Here is a 25,701-nt window from a genome sequence, read left to right as displayed (position 1 = left end):
GTTCAGGCAACAGCGTGTTTCCTGTGCTCTAGTTAATGCATAGACCCAACCCATATTACTTTGAACCTTAAACTGATTTAACAGATGATCAATTTGCCATATACTTGCCTGCATAGGGCTTTTTCTGAATTATTGTGAGGTTTTACTTCATCCTTTGGAATACTAGATGATGACATGAAGTTAGCCCATGGATAAGCAAAGAAGAATTAGGGGAAAATAAATCAGGGAGAAGACAATAAGAAGGAATATCATCAGTGCTGAGAAAGTAAGGTGAGAGGGGTTTGTCTCAAGCATCACACATATAGAAACAGACTATGAAAAAAACAGATATCACTTCAGGTGTTCATTTCAGAAAGATACTAAGCCAGATTCTTCTCAGATTCTTCTCCTCAAAGAAGGAGAGACAATGGTCATAGTTGTGATCATTGAAACTGTGATACACATGTAAGCAAAACAAAAAGAATAAGAGAAGTTTACCTAGAGATTTTTAGAACTGAACAAGGCATGACTTTAAGCAACCTTGTGTAACTCAAGCATATCCATGTTCCAAGCAGTATTTTGGTCTAGATGTTTTACAGAGTTCCAATATTAGGTTTTTTGTGAGACTTGGTAGATGATAAATAAATGTCCTCTCTGTGATGCTATTTTGTTTATTTTGTTAAATGTATGGCTGGTATTAAAACACAGAGAAGTTTACCATTGCTAGGAAGAGTATAATTTTTAACTGTTTTTTAAAAAATCTGAAATGCCTAATCTATAAATATTTTGTGTATTATATATTCAAGAGTTTCAGCTAGAACTATATTCAGAGAGGGCACATTTCAGCTACAAGAATGATATACTCATAGACATAAAATATGAAAATTCTACTAATAGGAAAATTTCCTTTGATATTGACTGTCAACATCAGTAAAATTATGCACAACTAATGTGGGACTTTATCAGTATGCTTTGACACTTTGACAATTGAGTGTTTTGGTTTGCTTAAAATAAAATTGCTGTGGGATTCCTTAAGTCTTTATCTTTAGATAACGATAAATCCTTTTTCCTAGGTTGCTCAGTAACTTTGTGTCCTCAGCTAGCTTTTGCATTTCTATGGAAGATGGTCAAATATTTTTAACCACAGCATCTCTCACATTTTATTCCCTCTAATCTTTCCTTAATTGCTCCTTAATAAAAGTCCAGTAAGGGTTCAGAGTACAGCTAATAGACATTATGCATTTAGCATAACTTCCCTATATTTAATTGTGAAGTCCTGCAAAGAGAGATTATACCTCTTATATTTTTTCTTAATTAGCATGCATATTTAGAAAAAAAAATACAGCTATTATGAGAAAAAAAGAAAGTTCCTTTCTGGTGACTGATTTTCCTGCTGTAGTTTCTTTTTCAGTAGATAAAGCAAAAACACCATGTCACATATTTATGCCACAATGTGCAGCAGGGTACTCCAATAAAGGAATGTGGTTTTGGTTATATTTTCCTAAAGTGGCTTTATTAGTTCACCCAGTAATTATTTTCACAAGCTGGTTCACAAATGCATATCAAAATGATATCTAAAAGACAATGGCTTTGAGCCCTTTTTCTACAGGCCTTATCTTTTACTATTTGCAGGGAAAAAAAATACAGATTAATTTTAATAGAAAACAGAGCATATATGTATGCTAATTTCCCTAAAATCCAATCTTGTATCAGTTCTAAAGTGAAGGCAGCAATTAAAAATATAAATACAATAGATGGAAATGAGATGCTAAGAGGCAAATTAAATATCAATTTAAGAATGGTGGTAAACGGATTTTCTATGAAAAAAAAAAAAAAGAAGTGGAAAGCAGGGTTGGCATAACTAAATATAAGAAAATTTTCTAAACTCTTCTAGGAGTAAAAATATTGTAATAAAATAAAGTATTGTAGGCAGACACTCAAATGGGAAAGAAGGCGGGGAGGGAGGAGGAGGAGGAGGAGAAACTAAGGAAACATACAAGGCAAGGCAAAAGCAAAAAGAAGAAATAACTCTATAAGTATGTTCCTATGGTGCTTTTAAATGAGCAATATGTATTCATGTCAATTCAATTCATTCTGAAATTGATAATAATTGAGAAATACATTAGGGAAAATCTCAAAATTAAATAATGAAACTAAGCACAATAGGAATATTACTAAAACAGACTGCAGAAATCAGTAGAAAACATATTTTAGGAGATTCACCGGTGATTTTGAAGTGTTAATATTCTTGATGATGTAATATGCTCACCCAAATATTTTCAGGTAAACAAAAAGCCTGACAGCATCATTAGTCATATGCTACAAACAACAACAACAAAAAAAATTACTTAAAGAAATATAGGTATCTCCTTTTCCTAATGTTTTCAAAACAGAAATTTATATTTTCAGCAGTAAAGCCCCCTGTATCAAAATTTACCTTACATAGATGAAACTAGCAATAAAGTATTCCTCCTGGACATAGTTATATGATGTAAGAAAAAGGTCTGTGAAACTAAAAAATGATTAATCTATTACACACATGACACCAGACAGACCTAATGTGAGCAAATTTATAAACCACAATGGAGGTATCAACTGTGGTATAAATACTGCAGAATACTAAATAGAAGCATTTCACTGATGCAGTATTCTGTGGCCTGCTCTTTCAGCTACTGACTGATATTTTACTTTTGCATTGTGTAAATATCTAATATAAATTCCTTTGGTGTCAGGCTTTCACCAGCCTCTTATACTTTTGTACTTATAGATTAGATTATTGCAATGGAGGGTGAGTGTACCAGACAGATGCTAGGTTGGCAGGTCAGCAAGGAATATTAACACAAATTGATTAAGCTGGAAAGAGAAAACATCACACTTTGACAAGCACACACACTGTTCCTGCTAGTTCATTAAGAACTCAGAGCATGCTACAAGTTCAATTTTTACCTTACGTCCCCACTAAGCTTTACAATGAGTCACAGTAGCCTACACAGGATCCCTTTCCAGAAGTTAGGTAGAAAGCGTATGCTCTGAGTAGAGAGGAATGAAGAAATGTTTCTCTTAATGTCTGACAAAAATTGTGCAGAGCAATGCATAGATGAAAGACACATGATCTGTGACCACTATGAAGTTCTTATGAATTTTAATAAGTGCCATGTGTTCTCTGAAGTATATGACACTTCAACTGCTAATTTGTCAGCTATTTTTCAGATGAGAAAGTTATAGCTGATACTTGCAGAAATTGTAGACTTTAAATCAAAGTTGTTCATAAAAAAAAGGAAAGCATTATGGAGAAAACACATTCATGTCCAGAGCTACCTATCTTTTATGAGTTTCAACTTTTGGAGTTATAATTGGGCTGTCATTTTGGGGTGAATAACTTGTTTTGCAAGTTAAGTTACATCAACTGTCAAAGAGTAGATAGCGGCATAAAAGGCAGCCTGAACACTGGGAGGACAGAGAGAAGGACAAAATAGGCACAAATTCATAGAGAATCAGTTCTTTAATCATCTAGAAATACTGCATAAATGTGTCTGGGTATATCTGTACAGAAAAGTCCTTAGGAAGTGTCTGAATAAACTCTTAATGTCAAAAGAGGCATTGACAGACAGAGTTTTACTTTAGCCCCTAGAAAGAAACTTAGTGTTTTGCAACAAACATTTCATATACTTCACAAGGAATATCTAAGGCAGAGAAAAAAAAAGTCTTATCTTTATGCATCTTATCTTTTTCTGTGATATTCAGAGAGTACTTAACAAAATTTCATATTCTATAGAACAATCTAGGGATTTAAAGTCATCTCAGGTTGAACCAATTGAAACTAAGTTGAGAATTGAGAATTGCATTGTAAAATTGTTGCTGTTGAAAGCAACATCAGGTCTTTGGTCCAGTGAATAAATCACTTGTGTATGTGATCACATTGATTTTCTTCAGAAGGAATAAGCTGATTATATATTTGAAGCAGTGCAAACTGAAAATTTTATTTCCCAAGTCACTGTAGGTCTGTCAGCTAGGATTTCTGAAATATCCATCACTTTATTATTTGTACACCAAGGGGATCCAAAAACTGAGATTCAAAAAGCAGACATAATTTTCAGTGATGAATTTAGGATTCTACCTTCATCTGGTTCCTGAAGTGAGGTGGCATTTGCTAAGAATGTAGAGATTTATGGACTAAACCTCAAATCCATGAGAAATATTTAGAACCTGCACATAAGAGTGAAATCCACATACTATACAGAATTATAGAATCATTGAATTTTTTAGGTTGGAAAAGACCTCTAAGATCATCAAGTCCAACCATTGACCCAGAGCTATCTTGTTGACAACTAAACCATATCTACACAAATTTTTTAACACTTCCAGGGATAGTGATTCCACCGCTCCTGAAATGCCTGACTATGTCCCTATTCCAATTTTTGACTACCCTTTCCACGAAGAATTTTTTTCCTACTATGCAATCTAAACCTTCCCTGGTAAAGCTTAAGGCCATTTCCTCTCATCCTGTCACTGGTTACTTGGGAGAAGAGACCAACATCCACGTGGCTACAACCTCCTTTCAGGTAGTTGTAGAGACTGAGAAGATCCTCTCTGAGACTCCTTTTCTCCAGACTAAACACCTCCAGCTCCCTCAACAGCTCACCACAGGACTTGTGCTCCAGACCCTTCATCTCAATGTCCTTCTTGTAGTGAGGGGCCCAGAAATGAACATAGGATTCAGGGTGTGGTCTCGCCAATGCTGACTACAGGGGGATGATCCCTTCTTGGCCCTGCTGGTCACACTCTTGTGATGCAGGCCAGGATGCCATTGGCCTTTTTGGCCATTGGGACATTCTGTTGGCTCATGTCCAGTGACTGTCAATCAGCACCCCCAGATCCTTTTCTGTCCGTATAGCCTGATTTTCATCCAGCGAAGAGTACGAACCATATAAGCCATGAGCAGAAAGTTCCTCCAGGAGAAACCTGTGGAAAAGGGAGTCAAAAACTTTCCTGAAGTCCAGGCAGACAACATCCACAGCCTTTCCCTCAGCCACTAAGTAGGTAAACCTCTCATTTAAGAAGATTAGTCTGGTCAAGCAGGATGAGCCTTTCATAAACTCATGCTGGCTGAGTCTGATCCCCTGGTTGCAATGGATGTGCAATCTGAAGTCACTCAAGATGACCTGCTCCATAATCTTCCCTGACACTGAGGTGAGGCCAAGAGGTCAGATCAATTCTATTCCCCACCCTTGTAGATGGGTACAACATTTGATACCTTCCAGAAACCTGGATATTTCCAGTTAACCAGGAGAGCTCTTAAATGACAGTGAGTGGCTCAGGGATCACTTTTGATTTCCCCAGTACACTTGGGTGGGTTCAGAAAACCACAAAACCCAGAGGACAGAGGAAAAAGGCAATGGAAAAGGCATGCAAAGGGGACAACAAAGCAGCCACAAATTTGCTCCCTCCTCTCCTTTGTTCATGACACTCGTATCCGCCCAGTGCCATGTTACCGGATCCAGATAGGAACAGGGTTAATGTTACGCCTCGGGTTAGGGTTCAGAAAACCAAAATGCCCAGAGCTCCAGGGACACTGACAATGCAAAAGGAATGCCAAGGGAAGCGCGGTACTGCCCCAAAATTGCATCCTCAATGGCCTCCTCATTGGAACCCAACTCAGCCCAATGCTGTGTCTTAGGCTGCGCCTAGGGCTAGGGTTAGGGTTACGCCTAGGGTTAGGATTCTGGAAACCACAAAGCCCAAAGTTCCACGGACACTGACAATGCGAAAGGCATGCCAAGGGGAGCGCGGTAGTGCCCCAACACACCAGCCACAGTGGCTTCCTCATTGGAACCCAACTCAGCCCAATGCTCTTTCTTAGGTTACGACTCTGGTCAGGGTTAATGTTACGCCTAGGGCTAGGGTTCACAAAATCACAAAGCCCAGAGCTCCAGAGACACTGACAAAGTGAGAGGAATGCCAAGGGGAGCGCGGTACTGCGCCAACATACCAGCCTCAGTGACTTCCCCTTTGGAACCTGACTCAGCCCAATGCTGTGTCTTAGGCTCCGACTAGGGCAAGGGTTGGGGTTACGCCTAGGGTTAGTGTTCAGGAAACCATAATGCTCAGAGCTCCAGGGACACTGACAATGCAAAAGGCATGCCAAGGGAAGCACGGTACTGCCCCAAAATTCCATCCTCAATGGCCTCATCATTGGAACCAAACTGAGCCCAATGCTGTGTCTTAGGCTGCGCCTAGGGCTAGGGTTAGGGTTACGCCTAGGGTTAGGGTTCAGAAAACCACAAAGCCCAGAGCTCCAGGGACACTGACAATGCAAAAGGAATGCCAAGGGGAGCGCGGTGCTGCTCCAAAATTGCATCCTCAATGGCCTCCTCATGGGAACCCAACTCAGCCCAATGCTGTGTCTTAGGCTGCGCCTAGGGCTAGGGTTAGGGTTACGCCTAGGGTTAGGGTTCAGAAAACCACAAAGCCCAGAGCTCCAAGGACACTGACAATGTGAAAGGCATGCCAAGGGAAGCGCGGTAGTGCCCCAAAATTGCATCCTCAATGGCCTCATCATTGGAACCCAACTCAGCCCAATGCTGTGTCTTAGGCTGCGCCTAGGGCTTGGGTTAGGGTTACGCCTAGGGTTAGGGTTCAGAAGACCACAATGTCCAGAGTTCCAGGGACACTGACAATGCAAAAGGAATACCAAGGGGAGCGCGGTACTGCCCCAACACACCAGCCTCAGTGACTTCCTCTTTGGAACCCAACTCAGCCCAATGCTGTGTCTTAGGCTGTGCCTAGGGCTTGGGTTAGGGTTACGCCTAGGGTTAGGGTTCAGAAAACCACAATGTCCAGAGCTCCAGGGACACTGACAATGCAAAAGGAATACCAAGGGGAGCGCGGTACTGCTCCAAAATTGCGCCATCAATGGCTTCCTCATTGGAACGGACATCAGCCCAATGCTGTGTCTTAGGCTGCGCCTAGGGCTAGGGTTAGGGTTACGCCTAGGGTTCGGATTCCGGAAACCACAAAGCCCAAAGTTCCACGGACACTGACAATGCGAAAGGCATGCCAAGGGGAGCGCGGTAGTGCCCCAACACACCAGCCACAGTGGCTTCCTCATTGGAACCCAACTCAGCCCAATGCTCTTTCTTAGGTTACGACTCTGGTCAGGGTTAATGTTACGCCTAGGGTTAGGGTTCAGAAAACCACAAAGCCCAGAGCTCCAAGGACACTGACAATGCAAAAGGAATGCCAAGAGGCGCACGGTACTGCTCCAAAATTGCATCCTCAATGGCCTCCTCATGGGAACCCAACTCAGCCCAATGCTGTGTCTTAGGCTGCGCCTAGGGCTAGGGTTGGGGTTACGCCTAGGGTTAGGGTTCAGAAAACCAGAAAGCCCAGAGCTCCAGGGACACTGACAATGCAAAAGGAATACCAAGGGGAGCGCGGTACTGCTCCAAAATTGCACCCACAATGGCTTCCTCATTGGAACGGACATCAGCCCAATGCTGTGTCTTAGGCTGCGCCTAGGGCTAGGGTTAGGGTTACGCCTAGGGTTAGGGTTCAGAAAACCACAAAGCCCAGAGCTCCAGGGACACTGACAATGCGAAAGGCGTGCCAAGGGGAGCGCTTTACTGCCCCAACACACCAGCCACAGTGGCTTCCTCATTGGAACCCAACTTAGGCCAATGCTGTGTCTTAGGCTGTGCCTAGGGCTAGGGTTAGGGTTACGCCTAGGGTTAGGGTTCAGAAAACCACAATGTCCAGAGCTCCAGGGACACTGACAATGCGAAAGGAATGCCAAGGGGAGCGCGGTACTGCCCCGACATACCAGCCTCAGTGACTTCCTCTTTGGAACCTGACTCAGCCTAATGCTCTTTCTTAGGCTCCGCCTAGGGCAAGGGTTGGGGTTACGCCTAGGGTTAGTGTTCAGGAAACCATAATGCCCAGAGCTCCAGGGACACTGACAATGCGAAAGGCATGCCAAGGGGACCACGGTACTGCCCCAACACAAGAGCCTCAGTGACTTCCTCATTGGAACCAAACTCAGCCCAATGCTGTGTCTTAGGCTGCACCTAGGGCTAGGGTTAGGGTTACGCCTAGGGTTATGGTTCAGAAAACCACAAAGTCCAGAGTTCCACGGACACTGACAATGCGAAAGGAATGCCAAGGGGAGCGCGGTACTGCCCCAACATACCAGCCTCAGACACTTCCTCTTTGGAACCTGACTCACCCCAATGCTGTGTCTTAGGCTGCGCCTAAGGCAAGCGTTGGGGTTACGCCTAGGTTTAGTGTTCAGGAAACCATAATGCCCAGAGCTCCAGGGACACTGACAATGCGAAAGGCATGCCAAGGGGAGCGCGGTACTGCCCCAACACACCAGCCTCAGTGACTTCCTCTTTGGAACCCAACTCAGCCCAATGCTGTGTCTTAGGCTGCGCCTAGGGCTTGGGTTAGGGTTACGCCTAGGGTTAGGGTTCAGAAAACCACAATGCCCAGAGCTCCAGGGACACTGACAATGCGAAAGGAATGCTAAGGGGAGCACGGTACTGCCCCAAAATTGCATCCTCAATGGCCTCCACATGGGAACCCAACTCAGCCCAATGCTGTGTCTTAGGCTGCGCCTAGGGCTAGGGTTAGGGTTACGCCTAGGGTTAGGGTTCAGAAAACCACAAAGTCCAGAGCTCCACGGACACTGACAATGCAAAAGGAATGCCAAGGGGAGCGCGGTACTGCCCCAACACACCAGCCTCAGTGACTTCCTCATTGGAACCTGACTCAGCCCAATGCTGTGTCTTAGGCTGCACCTAGGGCTAAGGTTAGGGGTACGCCTAGGGTTAGGGTTCAGAAAACCACAAAGCCCAGAGCTCCAGGGACACTGACAATGCAAAAGGCATGCCAAGGGGAGCGCGGTACTGCCCCAAAATTGCATCCTCAATGGCTTCCTCATGGGAACCCAACTCAGCCCAATGCTGTGTCTTAGGCTGCGCCTAGGGCTAGGGTAAGGGTTACGCCTAGGGTTAGGGTTCAGAAAACCACAAAGCCCAGAGCTCCAGGGACACTGACAATGCAAAAGGCATGCCAAGGGGAGCGCGGTACTGCCCCAAAATTGCATCCTCAATGGCTTCCTCATTAGAACCCAACTCAGCCCAATGCTGTGTCTTAGGCTGCGCCTAGGGCTAGGGTTAGGGTTACGCCTAGGGTTAGAGTTCAGAAAACCACAAAGCCCAGAGCTCCAGGAACACTGACAATGCGAAAGGCATGCCAAGGGAAGCACGGTAGTGCCCCAAAATTGCATCCTCAATGGCCTCATCATGGGAACCGAACTCAGCCCAATGCTGTGTCTTAGGCCGCGCCTAGGGCTAGGGTTAGGGTTACGCCTAGGGTTAGAGTTCAGAAAACCACAATGCCCAGAGCTCCAGGGACACTGACAATGCGAAAGGAATACCAAGGGGAGCGCGGTACTGCTCCAAAATTGCGTCCTCAATGGCTTCCTCTTTGGAACGGACATCACCCCAATGCCGTGTCTTAGGCTGTGCCTAGGGCTTGGGTTAGGGTTACGCCTAGGGTTAGGGTTCAGAAAACCACAATGCCCAGAGCTCCAGGGACACTGACAATGCGAAAGGAATGCCAAGGGGAGCGCTTTACTGCCCCAACAAACCAGCCTCAGTGGCTTCATCATTGGAACCTGACTCAGCCCAATGCTGTGTCTTAGGCTGCGCCTAGGGCTAGGGTTAGGGTTACGCCTAGGGTTAGGGTTCAGAAAACCACAAAGCCCAGAGCTCCAGGGACACTGACAATGCAAAAGGAATGCCAAGGGGAGCGCGGTGCTGCTCCAAAATTGCATCCTCAATGGCCTCCTTATTGGAACCCAACTCAGCCCAATGCTGTGTCTTAGGCTGCGCCTAGGGCTAGGGTTAGGGTTACGCCTAGGGTTAGGGTTCAGAAAACCACAAAGCCCAGAGCTCCAAGGACACTGACAATGTGAAAGGCATGCCAAGGGAAGCGCGGTAGTGCCCCAAAATTGCATCCTCAATGGCCTCATCATTGGAACCCAGCTCAGCCCAATGCTGTGTCTTAGGCTGCGCCTAGGGCTTGGGTTAGGGTTACGCCTAGGGTTAGGGTTCAGAAGACCACAATGTCCAGAGTTCCAGGGACACTGACAATGCAAAAGGAATACCAAGGGGAGCGCGGTACTGCTCCAAAATTGCGCCATCAATGGCTTCCTCATTGGAACGGACATCAGCCCAATGCTGTGTCTTAGGCTGCGCCTAGGGCTAGGGTTAGGGTTACGCCTAGGGTTCGGATTCCGGAAACCACAAATACCAAAGTTCCACGGACACTGACAATGCGAAAGGCATGCCAAGGGGAGCGCGGTAGTGCCCCAACACACCAGCCACAGTGGCTTCCTCATTGGAACCCAACTCAGCCCAATGCTCTTTCTTAGGTTACGACTCTGGTCAGGGTTAATGTTACGCCTAGGGTTAGGGTTCAGAAAACCACAAAGCCCAGAGCTCCAAGGACACTGACAATGCAAAAGGAATGCCAAGAGGCGCACGGTACTGCTCCAAAATTGCATCCTAAATGGCCTCCTCATGGGAACCCAACTCAGCCCAATGCTGTGTCTTAGGCTGCGCCTAGGGCTAGGGTTGGGGTTACGCCTAGGGTTAGGGTTCAGAAAACCAGAAAGCCCAGAGCTCCAGGGACACTGACAATGCAAAAGGAATACCAAGGGGAGCGCGGTACTGCTCCAAAATTGCACCCTCAATGGCTTCCTCATTGGAACGGACATCAGCCCAATGCTGTGTCTTAGGCTGCGCCCAGGGCTAGGGTTAGGGTTACGCCTAGGGTTAGGGTTCAGAAAACCACAAAGCCCAGAGCTCCAGGGACACTGACAATGCGAAAGGCGTGCCAAGGGGAGCGCTTTACTGCCCCAACACACCAGCCACAGTGGCTTCCTCATTGGAACCCAACTTAGGCCAATGCTGTGTCTTAGGCTGTGCCTAGGGCTAGGGTTAGGGTTACGCCTAGGGTTAGGGTTCAGAAAACCACAATGTCCAGAGCTCCAGGGACACTGACAATGCGAAAGGAATGCCAAGGGGAGCGCGGTACTGCCCCGACATACCAGCCTCAGTGACTTCCTCTTTGGAACCTGACTCAGCCTAATGCTCTTTCTTAGGCTCCGCCTAGGGCAAGGGTTGGGGTTACGCCTAGGGTTAGTGTTCAGGAAACCATAATGCCCAGAGCTCCAGGGACACTGACAATGCGAAAGGCATGCCAAGGGGACCACGGTACTGCCCCAACACAAGAGCCTCAGTGACTTCCTCATTGGAACCAAACTCAGCCCAATGCTGTGTCTTAGGCTGCACCTAGGGCTAGGGTTAGGGTTACGCCTAGGGTTATGGTTCAGAAAACCACAAAGTCCAGAGTTCCACGGACACTGACAATGCGAAAGGAATGCCAAGGGGAGCGCGGTACTGCCCCAACATACCAGCCTCAGACACTTCCTCTTTGGAACCTGACTCACCCCAATGCTGTGTCTTAGGCTGCGCCTAAGGCAAGCGTTGGGGTTACGCCTAGGTTTAGTGTTCAGGAAACCATAATGCCCAGAGCTCCAGGGACACTGACAATGCGAAAGGCATGCCAAGGGGAGCGCGGTACTGCCCCAACACACCAGCCTCAGTGACTTCCTCTTTGGAACCCAACTCAGCCCAATGCTGTGTCTTAGGCTGCGCCTAGGGCTTGGGTTAGGGTTACGCCTAGGGTTAGGGTTCAGAAAACCACAAAGCCCAGAGCTCCAGGGACACTGACAATGCGAAAGGAATGCTAAGGGGAGCACGGTACTGCCCCAAAATTGCATCCTCAATGGCCTCCACATGGGAACCCAACTCAGCCCAATGCTGTGTCTTAGGCTGCGCCTAGGGCTAGGGTTAGGGTTACGCCTAGGGTTAGGGTTCAGAAAACCACAAAGTCCAGAGCTCCACGGACACTGACAATGCAAAAGGAATGCCAAGGGGAGCGCGGTACTGCCCCAACACACCAGCCTCAGTGACTTCCTCATTGGAACCTGACTCAGCCCAATGCTGTGTCTTAGGCTGCACCTAGGGCTAAGGTTAGGGGTACGCCTAGGGTTAGGGTTCAGAAAACCACAAAGCCCAGAGCTCCAGGGACACTGACAATGCAAAAGGCATGCCAAGGGGAGCGCGGTACTGCCCCAAAATTGCATCCTCAATGGCTTCCTCATGGGAACCCAACTCAGCCCAATGCTGTGTCTTAGGCTGCGCCTAGGGCTAGGGTAAGGGTTACGCCTAGGGTTAGGGTTCAGAAAACCACAAAGCCCAGAGCTCCAGGGACACTGACAATGCAAAAGGCATGCCAAGGGGAGCGCGGTACTGCCCCAAAATTGCATCCTCAATGGCTTCCTCATGGGAACCCAACTCAGCCCAATGCTGTGTCTTAGGCTGCGCCTAGGGCTAGGGTTAGGGTTACGCCTAGGGTTAGAGTTCAGAAAACCACAAAGCCCAGAGCTCCAGGAACACTGACAATGCGAAAGGCATGCCAAGGGAAGCACGGTACTGCCCCAAAATTGCATCCTCAATGGCCTCATCATGGGAACCGAACTCAGCCCAATGCTGTGTCTTAGGCCGCGCCTAGGGCTAGGGTTAGGGTTACGCCTAGGGTTAGAGTTCAGAAAACCACAATGCCCAGAGCTCCAGGGACACTGACAATGCGAAAGGAATACCAAGGGGAGCGCGGTACTGCTCCAAAATTGCGTCCTCAATGGCTTCCTCTTTGGAACGGACATCAGCCCAATGCTGTGTCTTAGGCTGTGCCTAGGGCTTGGGTTAGGGTTACGCCTAGGGTTAGGGTTCAGAAAACCACAATGCCCAGAGCTCCAGGGACACTGACAATGCAAAAGCAATGCCAAGGGGAGCGCGGTACTGCCCCAAAATTGCATCCTCAATGGCTTCCTCATGGGAACCCAACTCACCCAATGCTGTGTCTTAGGCTGCGCCTAGGGCTTGGGTTAGGGTTACGCCTAGGGTTAGAGTTCAGAAAACCACAAAGCCCAGAGCTCCAGGAACACTGACAATGCGAAAGGCATGCCAAGGGAAGCACGGTAGTGCCCCAAAATTGCATCCTCAATGGCCTCATCATGGGAACCGAACTCAGCCCAATGCTGTGTCTTAGGCTGCGCCTAGGGCTAGGGTTAGGGTTACGCCTAGGGTTAGGGTTCAGAAATCCACAAAGCCCAGAGCTCCAGGGACACTGACAATGCGAAAGGAATACCAAGGGGAGCGCGGTACTGCCCCATCATACCAGCCTCAGTGACGTCCTCTTTGGAACCTTACTCAGCCCAATGCTGTGTCTTAGGCTCAGGATAGGGCTAGGGTTGGGGTTACGCCTAGGGTTAGGGTTCAGAAAACCACAACGCCCAGAGCTCCAGGGACACTGACAATGCGAAAGGAATACCAAGGGGAGCGCTTTACTGCTCCAAAATTGCGTCCTCAATGGCTTCCTCTTTGGAACGGACATCACCCCAATGCCGTGTCTTAGGCTGTGCCTAGGGCTTGGGTTAGGGTTACGCCTAGGGTTAGGGTTCAGAAAACCACAATGCCCAGAGCTCCAGGGACACTGACAATGCGAAAGGAATTCCAAGGGGAGCGCTTTACTGCCCCAACAAACCAGCCTCAGTGGCTTCATCATTGGAACCTGACTCAGCCCAAAGCTGTGTCTTAGGCTGCGCCTAGGGCTAGGGTTAGGGTTACGCCTAGGGTTAGGGTTCAGAAAACCACAAAGCCCAGAGCTCCAGGGACACTGACAATGCAAAAGGCATGCCAAGAGGCGCACGGTACTGCCCCAAAATTGCATCCTCAATGGCTTCCTCATGGGAACCCAACTCACCCAATGCTGTGTCTTAGGCTGTGCCTAGGGCTAGGGTTAGGGTTACGCCTAGGGTTAGGGTTCAGAAAACCACAAAGTCCAGAGCTCCAGGGACACTGACAATGCGAAAGGAATGCCAAGGGGAGTGCGGTACTGCCCCATCATACCAGCCTCAGTGACGTCCTCTTTGGAACCTTACTCAGCCCAATGCTGTGTCTTAGGCTCAGCATAGGGCTAGGGTTGAGGTTACGCCTAGGGTTAGGGTACAGAAAACCACAATGCCCAGAGCTCCAGGGACACTGACAATGCGAAAGGAATGCCAAGGTGACCACGGTACTGCCCCAACACACCAGCCTCAGTGACTTCCTCTTTGGAGCCAAACTGAGCCCAATGCTGTGTCTTAGGCTGCGCCTAGGGCTAGGGTTAGGGTTACGCCTAGGGTTAGGGTTCCGGAAACCACAAAGCCCAGAGCTCCAGGGACACTGACAATGCAAAAGGAATACCAAGGGGAGCGCGGTACTGCTCCAAAATTGCGTCCTCAATGGCTTCCTCTTTGGAACGGACATCAGCCCAATGCTGTGTCTTAGGCTGTGCCTAGGGCTAGGGTTAGGGTTACGCCTAGGGTTAGGGTTCAGAAAACCACAAAGTCCAAAGTTCCACGGACACTGACAATGCGAAAGGAATACCAAGGGGAGCGCGGTACTGCCCCAAAATTGCGTCCTCAATGGCTTCCTCTTTGGAACGGACATCACCCCAATGCTGTGTCTTAGGCTGTGCCTAGGGCTAGGGTTAGGGTTACGCCTAGGGTTAGGGTTCAGAAAACCACAATGCCCAGAGCTCCAGGGACACTGACAATGTGAAAGGCATGCCAAGGGACCACGGTACTGCTCCAAAGTTGCATCCTCAATGGCCTCCTCATGGGAACCCAACTCAGCCCAATGCTGTGTCTTAGGCTGCGCCTAGGGCTAGGGTTAGGGTTATGCCTAGGGTTAGGGTTCCGGAAACCACAAAGCCCAGAGCTCCAGGGACACTGACAATGCAAAAGGAATGCCAAGGGGAGCGCGGTACTGCTCCAAAATTGCGTCCTCAATGGCTTCCTCTTTGGAACGGACATCACCCCAATGCTGTGTCTTAGGCTGCGCCTAGGGCTAGGGTTAGGGTTACGCCTCGGGTTAGGGTTCAGAAAACCACAATGCCCAGAGCTCCAGGGACACGGACAATGCGAAAGGAATGCCAAGGGGAGCGCGGTACTGCCCCAACACACCAGCCTCAGTGACTTCCTCTTTGGAACCTTACTCAGCCCAATGCTGTGTCTTAGGCTGCGCCTAGGGCTTGGGTTAGGGTTACGCCTAGGGTTAGGGTTCAGAAAACCACAATGTCCAGAGCTCCAGGGACACTGACAATGCGAAAGGAATGCCAAGGGGAGCGCGGTACTGCCCCAACATACCAGCCTCAGACACTTCCTCTTTGGAACCTGACTCAGCCTAATGCTCTTTCTTAGGCTCCGCCTAGGGCAAGGGTTGGGGTTACGCCTAGGGTTAGTGTTCAGGAAACCATAATGCCCAGAGCTCCAGGGACACTGACAATGCGAAAGGCATGCCAAGGGGACCACGGTACTGCCCCAACACAAGAGCCTCAGTGACTTCCTCATTGGAACCAAACTCAGCCCAATGCTGTGTCTTAGGCTGCACCTAGGGCTAGGGTTAGGGTTACGCCTAGGGTTATGGTTCAGAAAACCACAATGCCCAGAGTTCCACGGACACTGACAATGCGAAAGGAATGCCAAGGGGAGCGCGGTACTGCCCCAACACACCAGCCTCAGACACTTCCTCTTTGGAACCTGACTCACCCCAATGCTGTGTCTTAGGCTGCGCCTAAGGCAAGCGTTGGGGTTACGCCTAGGTTTAGTATTCAGGAAACCATAATGCCCAGAGCTCCAGGGACACTGACAATGCGAAAGGCATGCCAAGGGGAGCGCGGTACTGCCCCAACACACCAGCCTCAGTGACTTCCTCTTTGGAACCCAACTCAGCCCAATGCTGTGTCTTAGGCTGCGCCTAGGGCTTGGGTTAGGGTTACGCCTAGGGTTAGGGTTCAGAAAACCACAAAGCCCAGAGCTCCAGGGACACTGACAATGCGAAAGGAATGCTAAGGGGAGCACGGTACTGCCCCAAAATTGCATCCTCAATGGCCTCCACATGGGAACCCAACTCAGCCCAATGCTGTGTCTTAGGCTGCGCCTAGGGCTAGGGTTAGGGTTACGCCTAGGGTTAGGGTTCAGAAAACCACAAAGTCCAGAGCTCCACGGACACTGACAATGCGAAAGGAATGCCAAGGGGAGCGCGGTACTGCCCCAACACACCAGCCTCAGTGACTTCCTCATTGGAACCTGACTCAGCCCAATGCTGTGTCTTAGGCTGCACCTAGGGCTAAGGTTAGGGGTACGCCTAGGGTTAGGGTTCAGAAAACCACAAAGCCCAGAGCTCCAGGGACACTGACAATGCAAAAGGCATGCCAAGGGGAGCGCGGTACTGCCCCAAAATTGCATCCTCAATGGCTTCCTCATGGGAACCCAACTCAGCCCAATGCTGTGTCTTAGGCTGCGCCTAGGGCTAGGGTAAGGGTTACGCCTAGGGTTAGGGTTCAGAAAACCACAAAGCCCAGAGCTCCAGGGACACTGACAATGCAAAAGGCATGCCAAGGGGAGCGCGGTACTGCCCCAAAATTGCATCCTCAATGGCTTCCTCATGGGAACCCAACTCAGCCCAATGCTGTGTCTTAGGCTGCGCCTAGGGCTAGGGTTAGGGTTACGCCTAGGGTTAGAGTTCAGAAAACCACAAAGCCCAGAGCTCCAGGAACACTGACAATGCGAAAGGCATGCCAAGGGAAGCACGGTAGTGCCCCAAAATTGCATCCTCAATGGCCTCATCATGGGAACCGAACTCAGCCCAATGCTGTGTCTTAGGCCGCGCCTAGGGCTAGGGTTAGGGTTACGCCTAGGGTTAGAGTTCAGAAAACCACAACGCCCAGAGCTCCAGGGACACTGACAATGCGAAAGGAATACCAAGGGGAGCGCGGTACTGCTCCAAAATTGCGTCCTCAATGGCTTCCTCTTTGCAACGGACATCACCCCAATGCCGTGTCTTAGGCTGTGCCTAGGGCTTGGGTTAGGGTTACGCCTAGGGTTAGGGTTCAGAAAACCACAATGCCCAGAGCTCCAGGGACACTGACAATGCGAAAGGAATGCCAAGGGGAGCGCTTTACTGCCCCAACAAACCAGCCTCAGTGGCTTCATCATTGGAACCTGACTCAGCCCAAAGCTGTGTCTTAGGCTGCGCCTAGGGCTAGGGTTAGGGTTACGCCTAGGGTTAGGGTTCAGAAAACCACAAAGCCCAGAGCTCCAGGGACACTGACAATGCAAAAGGCATGCCAAGAGGCGCACGGTACTGCCCCAAAATTGCATCCTCAATGGCTTCCTCATGGGAACCCAACTCACCCAATGCTGTGTCTTAGGCTGCGCCTAGGGCTAGGGTTAGGGTTACGCCTAGGGTTAGGGTTCAGAAAACCACAAAGTCCAGAGCTCCAGGAACACTGACAATGCGAAAGGAATGCCAAGGGGAGTGCGGTACTGCCCCATCATACCAGCCTCAGTGACGTCCTCTTTGGAACCTTACTCAGCCCAATGCTGTGTCTTAGGCTCAGCATAGGGCTAGGGTTGAGGTTACGCCTAGGGTTAGGGTACAGAAAACCACAAAGCCCAGAGCTCCAGGGACACTGACAATGCAAAAGGAATGCCAAGGTGACCACGGTACTGCCCCAACACACCAGCCTCAGTGACTTCCTCTTTGGAGCCAAACTGAGCCCAATGCTGTGTCTTAGGCTGCGCCTAGGGCTAGGGTTAGGGTTACGCCTAGGGTTAGGGTTCCGGAAACCACAAAGCCCAGAGCTCCAGGGACACTGACAATGCAAAAGGAATACCAAGGGGAGCGCGGTACTGCTCCAAAATTGCGTCCTCAATGGCTTCCTCTTTGGAACGGACATCAGCCCAATGCTGTGTCTTAGGCTGTGCCTAGGGCTAGGGTTAGGGTTACGCCTAGGGTTAGGGTTCAGAAAACCAAAAAGTCCAAAGTTCCACGGACACTGACAATGCGAAAGGAATACCAAGGGGAGCGCGGTACTGCCCCAAAATTGCGTCCTCAATGGCTTCCTCTTTGGAACGGACATCACCCCAATGCTGTGTCTTAGGCTGTGCCTAGGGCTAGGGTTAGGGTTACGCCTAGGGTTAGGGTTCAGAAAACCACAATGCCCAGAGCTCCAGGGACACTGACAATGTGAAAGGCATGCCAAGGGACCACGGTACTGCTCCAAAGTTGCATCCTCAATGGCCTCCTCATGGGAACCCCACTCAGCCCAATGCTGTGTCTTAGGCTGCGCCTAGGGCTAGGGTTAGGGTTACGCCTCGGGTTAGGGTTCAGAAAACCACAATGCCCAGAGCTCCAGGGACACGGACAATGCGAAAGGAATGCCAAGGTGACCACGGTACTGCCCCAACACACCAGCCTCAGTGACTTCCTCTTTGGAACCTTACTCAGCCCAATGCTGTGTCTTAGGCTGCGCCTAGGGCAAGGGTTAGGGTTACGCCTAGGGTTAGGGTTCAGAAAACCACAATGCCCAGAGCTCCAGGGACACTGACAATGCGAAAGGAATACCAAGGGGAGCGCGGTACTGCTCCAAAATTGCGTCGTCAATGGCTTCCTCTTTGGAACGGACATCACCCCAATGCTGTGTCTTAGGCTGCGCCTAGGGCTAGGATTAGGGTTACGCCTCGGGTTAGGGTTCAGAAAACCACAATGCCCAGAGCTCCAGGGACACGGACAATGCGAAAGGAATGCCAAGGTGACCACGGTACTGCCCCAACACACCAGCTTCAGTGACTTCCTCTTTGGAACCTTACTCAGCCCAATGCTGTGTCTTAGGCTGCGCCTAGGGCAAGGGTTAGGGTTACGCCTAGGGTTAGGGTTCAGAAAACCACAATGCCCAGAGCTCCAGGGACACTGACAATGCGAAAGGAATACCAAGGGGAGCGCGGTACTGCTCCAAAATTGCGTCGTCAATGGCTTCCTCTTTGGAACGGACATCACCCCAATGCTGTGTCTTAGGCTGCGCCTAGGGCTACGGTTAGGGTTACGCCTAGGGTTAGGGTTCCGGAAACCACAAAGCCCAGAGCTCCAGGGACACTGACAATGCAAAAGGAATACCAAGGGGAGCGCGGTACTGCTCCAAAATTGCATCCTCAATGGCTTCCTCTTTGGAACGGACATCACCCCAATGCTGTGTCTTAGGCTGTGCCTAGGGCTTGGGTTAGGTTTACGCCTAGGGTTAGGGTTGAGAAAACCACAATGCCCAGAGCTCCAGGGACACGGACAATGCAAAAGGCATGCTAACGGGAGCGCGGTACTGCCCCAACAAACCAGCCTCACTGACTTCCTCATTGGAACCTGACTCAGCCCAATGCTGTGTCTTAGGCTGCGACTCTGGTCAGGGTTAGGGTTACGCCTAGGGTTAGGGTACAGAAAACCACAAAGCCCAGAGCTCCAGGGACACTGACAATGCGAAAGGCATGCCAAGGGAAGCACGGTAGTGCCCCAAAATTGCATCCTTAATGGCCTCATCATTGGAACCCAACTCAGCCCAATGCTCTTTCTTAGGCTGTGCCTAGGGCTAGGGTTAGGGTTACGCCTAGGGTTAGAGTTCAGAAAACCACAATGCCCAGAGCTCCAGGAACACTGACAATGCGAAAGGAATGCCAAGGGGAGCGCTTTACTGCCCCAACAAACCAGCCTCAGTGGCTTCCTCATTGGAACCTGACTCAGCCCAATACTGTGTCTTAGGCTGCGCCTAGGGCTAGGGTTAGGGTTACGCCTAGGGTTAGGGTTCAGAAAACCACAATGTCCAGAGCTCCAGGGACACTGACAATGCAAAAGGCATGCCAAGGGGAGCGCTTTACTGACCCAACAAACCAGCCTCATTGGCTTAGTCATTGGAACCTGACTCAGCCCAATGCTGTGTCTCAGGCTGCGCCTAGGGCTAGCGTAAGGATTACGCCTAGGGTTAGGGTACAGAAAACCACAATGCCCAGAGCTCCAGGGACACTGACAATGCAAAAGGAATGCCAAGAGGCGCACGGTACTGCTCCAAAATTGCATCCTCAATGGCCTCCTCTTTGGAACCCAACTCAGCCCAATGCTGTGTCTTAGGCTGCGCCTAGGGCTAGGGTTAGGGTTACGCCTAGGGTTAGGGTTCAGAAAACCACAAAGCCCAGAGCTCCAGGGACACTGACAATGCAAAAGGAATGCCAAGGGGAGTGCGATACTTCCCAAACACACCAGCCTCAGTGGATTCCTCATTAGAACCCGACTCAGCCCAATGCTGTGTCTTAGGCTGCGCCTAGGGCTAGGGTTAGGGTTACGCCTAGGGTTAGGGTTCAGAAAACCACAATGCCCAGAGCTCCAGGGACACTCACAATGCGAAAGGAATGCCAAGGGGAGCGCTTTACTGCCCCAACAAACCAGCCTCAGTGGCTTCCTCATTGGAACCTGACTCAGCCCAATGCTGTGTCTTAGGCTGCGCCTAGGGCTAGCGTAAGGCTTACGCCTAGGGTTAGAGTTCAGAAAACCACAAAGCCCAGAGCTCCAGGGACACTGACAATGCGAAAGGCATGCCAAGAGGCGCACGGTACTGCTCCAAAATTGCATCCTCAATGGCCTCCACTTTGGAACCCAACTCAGCCCAATGCTGTGTCTTAGGCTGCACCTAGGGCTAGGGTTAGGGTTACGCCTAGGGTTAGGGTTCAGAAAACCACAATGCCCAGAGCTCCAGGGACATGGGCAATGCAAAAGGCATGCTAAAGCGAGCGCGGTACTGTCCCAACAAACCAGCCTCAGTGACTTCCTCATTGGAACCTGACTCAGCCCAATGCTGTGTCTTAGGCTGCGCCTAGGGCTAGGGTTGGGGTTACGCCTAGGGTTAGGGTTCAGAAAACCACAATGCCCAGAGCTCCAGGGACACTGACAATGCAAAAGCAATGCCAAGAGGCGCGCGGTACTGCTCCAAAATTGCATCCTCAATGGCTTCCTCATGGAAACCCAACTCAGCCCAATGCTCTTTCTTAGGCTGCGCCTAGGGCTAGGGTTAGGGTTACGCCTAGGGTTAGGGTTCAGAAAACCACAATGCCCAGAGCTCCAGGGACACGGACAATGCAAAAGGCATGCTAACGGGAGCGCGGTACTGCCCCAACAAACCAGCCTCAGTGACTTCCTCATTGGAACCTGACTCAGCCCAATGCTGTGTCTTAGGCTGCGACTCTGGTCAGGGTTAGGGTTACGCCTAGGGTTAGGGTACAGAAAACCACAAAGCCCAGAGCTCCAGGGACACTGACAATGCGAAAGGCATGCCAAGGGAAGCACGGTAGTGCCCCAAAATTGCATCCTTAATGGCCTCATCATTGGAACCCAACTCAGCCCAATGCTCTTTCTTAGGCTGTGCCTAGGGCTTGGGTTAGGGTTACGCCTAGGGTTAGGGTTCAGAAAACCACAATGCCCAGAGCTCCAGGAACACTGACAATGCGAAAGGAATGCCAAGGGGAGCGCTTTACTGCCCCAACAAACCAGCCTCAGTGGCTTCCTCATTGGAACCTGACTCAGCCCAATGCTGTGTCTTAGGCTGCGCTTAGGGCTAGGGTTAGGGTTACGCCTAGGGTTAGGGTTCAGAAAACCACAATGTCCAGAGCTCCAGGGACACTGACAATGCAAAAGGAATGCCAAGGGGAGCGCTTTACTGCCCCAACAAACCAGCCTCATTGGCTTAGTCATTGGAACCTGACTCAGCCCAATGCTGTGTCTTAGGCTGCGCCTAGGGCTAGGGTAAGGATTACGCCTAGGGTTAGGGTACAGAAAACCACAATGCCCAGAGCTCCAGGGACACTGACAATGCAAAAGGAATGCCAAGAGGCGCACGGTACTGCTCCAAAATTGCATCCTCAATGGCCTCCTCTTTGGAACCCAACTCAGCCCAATGCTGTGTCTTAGGCTGCGCCTAGGGCTAGGGTTAGGGTTACGCCTAGGGTTAGGGTTGAGAAAACCACAATGTCCAGAGCTCCAGGGACACTGACAATGCGAAAGGAATGCCAAGGGGAGCGCGGTACTGCCCCAACACACCAGCCTCAGTGGCTTCTTCATTGGAACCCGACTCAGCCCAATGCTGTGTCTTAGGCTGCGCCTAGGGCTAGGGTTAGGGTTACGCCTAGGGTTAGGGTTCAGAAATCCACAAAGCCCAGAGCTCCAGGGACACTGACAATGCAAAAGGAATACCAAGGGGAGCGCGGTACGGCTCCAAAATTGCGTCCTCAATGGCTTCCTCTTTGGAACGGACATCAGCCCAATGCTGTGTCTTAGGCTGTGCCTAGGGCTTGGGTTAGGGTTACGCCTAGGGTTAGGGTTCAGAAAACCACAATGCCCAGAGCTCCAGGGACACGGACAATGCAAAAGCAATGCCAAGGGGAGCGCGGTACTGCCCCAACATACCAGCCTCAGTGACTTCCTCATTGGAACCAAACTGAGCCCAATGCTGTGTCTTAGGCTCAGCATAGGGCTAGGATTGGGGTTACGCCTAGGGTTAGGGTTCAGAAAACCACAATGCCCAGAGCTCCAGGGACACTGACAATGCAAAAGCAATGCCAAGGGGAGCGCGGGTACTGCCCCAACATACCAGCCTCAGTGACTTCCTCTTTGGAACCTGACTCAGCCCAATGCTGTGTCTTAGGCTGCGACTCTGGTCAGGGTTAGGGTTACGCCTAGGGTTAGGGTTCAGAAATCCACAAAGCCCAGAGCTCCAGGGACACTGACAATGCAAAAGGAATGCCAAGGGGAGTGCGGTACTGCCCCAAACACACCAGCCTCAGTGGCTTCCTCATTAGAACCCGACTCAGCCCAATGCTGTGTCTTAGGCTGCGCCTAGGGCTAGGGTTAGGGTTACGCCTAGGGTTAGGGTTCAGAAAACCACAATGCCCAGAGCTCCAGGGACACTGACAATGCAAAAGGAATGCCAAGGGGAGCGCTTTACTGCCCCAACAAACCAGCCTCAGTGGCTTCCTCATTGGAACCTGACTCAGCCCAATGCTGTGTCTTAGGCTGCGCCTAGGGCTAGCGTAAGGATTACGCCTAGGGTTAGGGTTCAGAAAACCACAATGTCCAGAGCTCCAGGGACACTGACAATGCGAAAGGCATGCCAAGAGGCGCACGGTACTGCTCCAAAATTGCATCCTCAATGGCCTCCTCATGGGAACCCAACTCAGCTCAATGCTGTGTCTTAGGCTGCACCTAGGGCTTGGGTTAGGGTTACGCCTAGGGTTAGGGTTCAGAAAACCACAATGCCCAGAGCTCCAGGGACACGGACAATGCAAAAGGCATGCTAAAGGGAGCGCGGTACTGCCCCAACAAACCAGCCTCACTGACTTCCTCATTGGAACCTGACTCAGCCCAATGCTGTGTTTTAGGATGCGACTCTGGTCAGGGTTAGGGTTACGCCTAGGGTTAGGGTACAGAAAACCACAAAGCCCAGAGCTCCAGGGACACTGACAATGCGAAAGGCATGCCAAGGGAAGCACGATAGTGCCCCAAAATTGCATCCTTAATGGCCTCATCTTTGGAACCCAGCTCAGCCCAATGCTGTGTCTTAGGCTGCGCCTAGGGCTAGGGTTAGGGTTACGCCTAGGGTTAGGGTTCAGAAAACCACAATGCCCAGAGCTCCAGGGACACTGACAATGCGAAAGGAATGCCAAGGGGAGTGCGGGACTGCCCCAACAAACCAGCCTCAGTGGCTTCCTCATTGGAAGCTGACTCAGCCCAATGCTGTGTCTTAGGCTGCGCCTAGGGCTAGGGTTAGGGTTACGCCTAGGGTTAGGGTTCAGAAAACAACAAAGTCCAGAGCTCCAGGGACACTGACAATGCAAAAGGCATGCCATGAGGCGCACGGTACTGCCCCAAAACACCAGCCTCAGTGGCTTCCTCATGGGAACCCAACTCAGCCCAATGCTGTGTCTTAGGCTGCGCCTAGGGCTAGGGTTAGGGTTACGCCTAGGGTTAGGGTTCAGAAAACCACAATGCCCAGAGCTCCAAGGACACTGACAATGCGAAAGGAATGCCAAGGGGAGCGCTTTACTGCCCCAACACACCAGCCTCAGTGGCTTCCTCATTGGAACCTGACTCAGCCCAATGCTGTGTCTTAGGCTGCGCCTAGGGCTAGCGTAAGGATTACGCCTAGGGTTAGGGTTCAGAAAACCACAATGTCCAGAGCTCCAGGGACACTGACAATGCGAAAGGCATGCCAAGAGGCGCACGGTACTGCTCCAAAATTGCATCCTCAATGGCCTCCTCATGGGAACCCAACTCAGCCCAATGCTGTGTCTTAGGCTGCGCCTAGGGCTAGGGTTAGGGTTACGCCTAGGGTTAGGGTTCAGAAAACCACAATGCCCAGAGCTCCAGGGACACGGACAATGCAAAAGGCATGCTAACGGGAGCGCGGTACTGCCCCAACAAACCAGCCTCAGTGACTTCCTCATTGGAACCTGACTCAGCCCAATGCTGTGTCTTAGGCTGCGACTCTGGTCAGGGTTAGGGTTACGCCTAGGGTTAGGGTACAGAAAACCACAAAGCCCAGAGCTCCAGGGACACTGACAATGCGAAAGGCATGCCAAGGGAAGCACGGTAGTGCCCCAAAATTGCATCCTTAATGGCCTCATCATTGGAACCCAACTCAGCCCAATGCTCTTTCTTAGGCTGTGCCTAGGGCTAGGGTTAGGGTTACGCCTAGGGTTAGGGTTCAGAAAACCACAATGCCCAGAGCTCCAGGGACACTGACAATGCGAAAGGAATGCCAAGGGGAGCGCTTTACTGCCCCAACAAACCAGCCTCAGTGGCTTCCTCATTGGAACCTGACTCAGCCCAATGCTGTGTCTTAGGCTGCGCCTAGGGCTAGGGTTAGGGTTACGCCTAGGGTTAGGGTTCAGAAAACCACAAAGCCCAGAGCTCCAGGGACACTGACAATGCGAAAGGAATGCCAAGAGGCGCACGGTACTGCTCCAAAATTGCATCCTCAATGGCCTCCTCTTTGGAACCCAACTCAGCCCAATGCTCTTTCTTAGGCTGCACCTAGGGCTAGGGTTAGGGTTATGCCTAGGGTTAGGGTTCAGAAAACCACAAAGCCCAGAGCTCCAGGGACACTGACAATGCGAAAGGCATGCCAAGGGGAGTGCGGTACTGCCCAAACACACCAGCCTCAGTGGCTTCCTCATTAGAACCTGACTCAGCCCAATGCTGTGTCTTAGGCTGCGCCTAGGGCTAGGGTTAGGGTTACGCCTAGGGTTAGGGTTCAGAAAACCACAATGCCCAGAGCTCCAGGGACACTGACAATGCGAAAGGAATGCCAAGGGGAGCGCTTTACTGCCCCAACAAACCAGCCTCAGTGGCTTCCTCATTGGAACCTGACTCAGCCCAATGCTGTGTCTTAGGCTGCGCCTAGGGCTAGCGTAAGGATTACGCCTAGGGTTAGGGTTCAGAAAACCACAATGTCCAGAGCTCCAGGGACACTGACAATGCGAAAGGCATGCCAAGAGGCGCACGGTACTGCTCCAAAATTGCATCCTCAATGGCCTCCTCATGGGAACCCAACTCAGCCCAATGCTGTGTCTTAGGCTGCGCCTAGGGCTAGGGTTAGGGTTACGCCTAGGGTTAGGGTTCAGAAAACCACAATGCCCAGAGCTCCAGGGACATGGACAATGCAAAAGGCATGCTA

Source organism: Corvus hawaiiensis, chromosome 2 (genome assembly GCF_020740725.1).
Source record: "Corvus hawaiiensis isolate bCorHaw1 chromosome 2, bCorHaw1.pri.cur, whole genome shotgun sequence".
NCBI classification, from domain to species: Eukaryota; Metazoa; Chordata; class Aves; order Passeriformes; family Corvidae; genus Corvus; species Corvus hawaiiensis.
The sequence above is the reverse complement of the archived record's forward strand: the minus strand, read 5'-3'. Positions refer to the sequence as shown.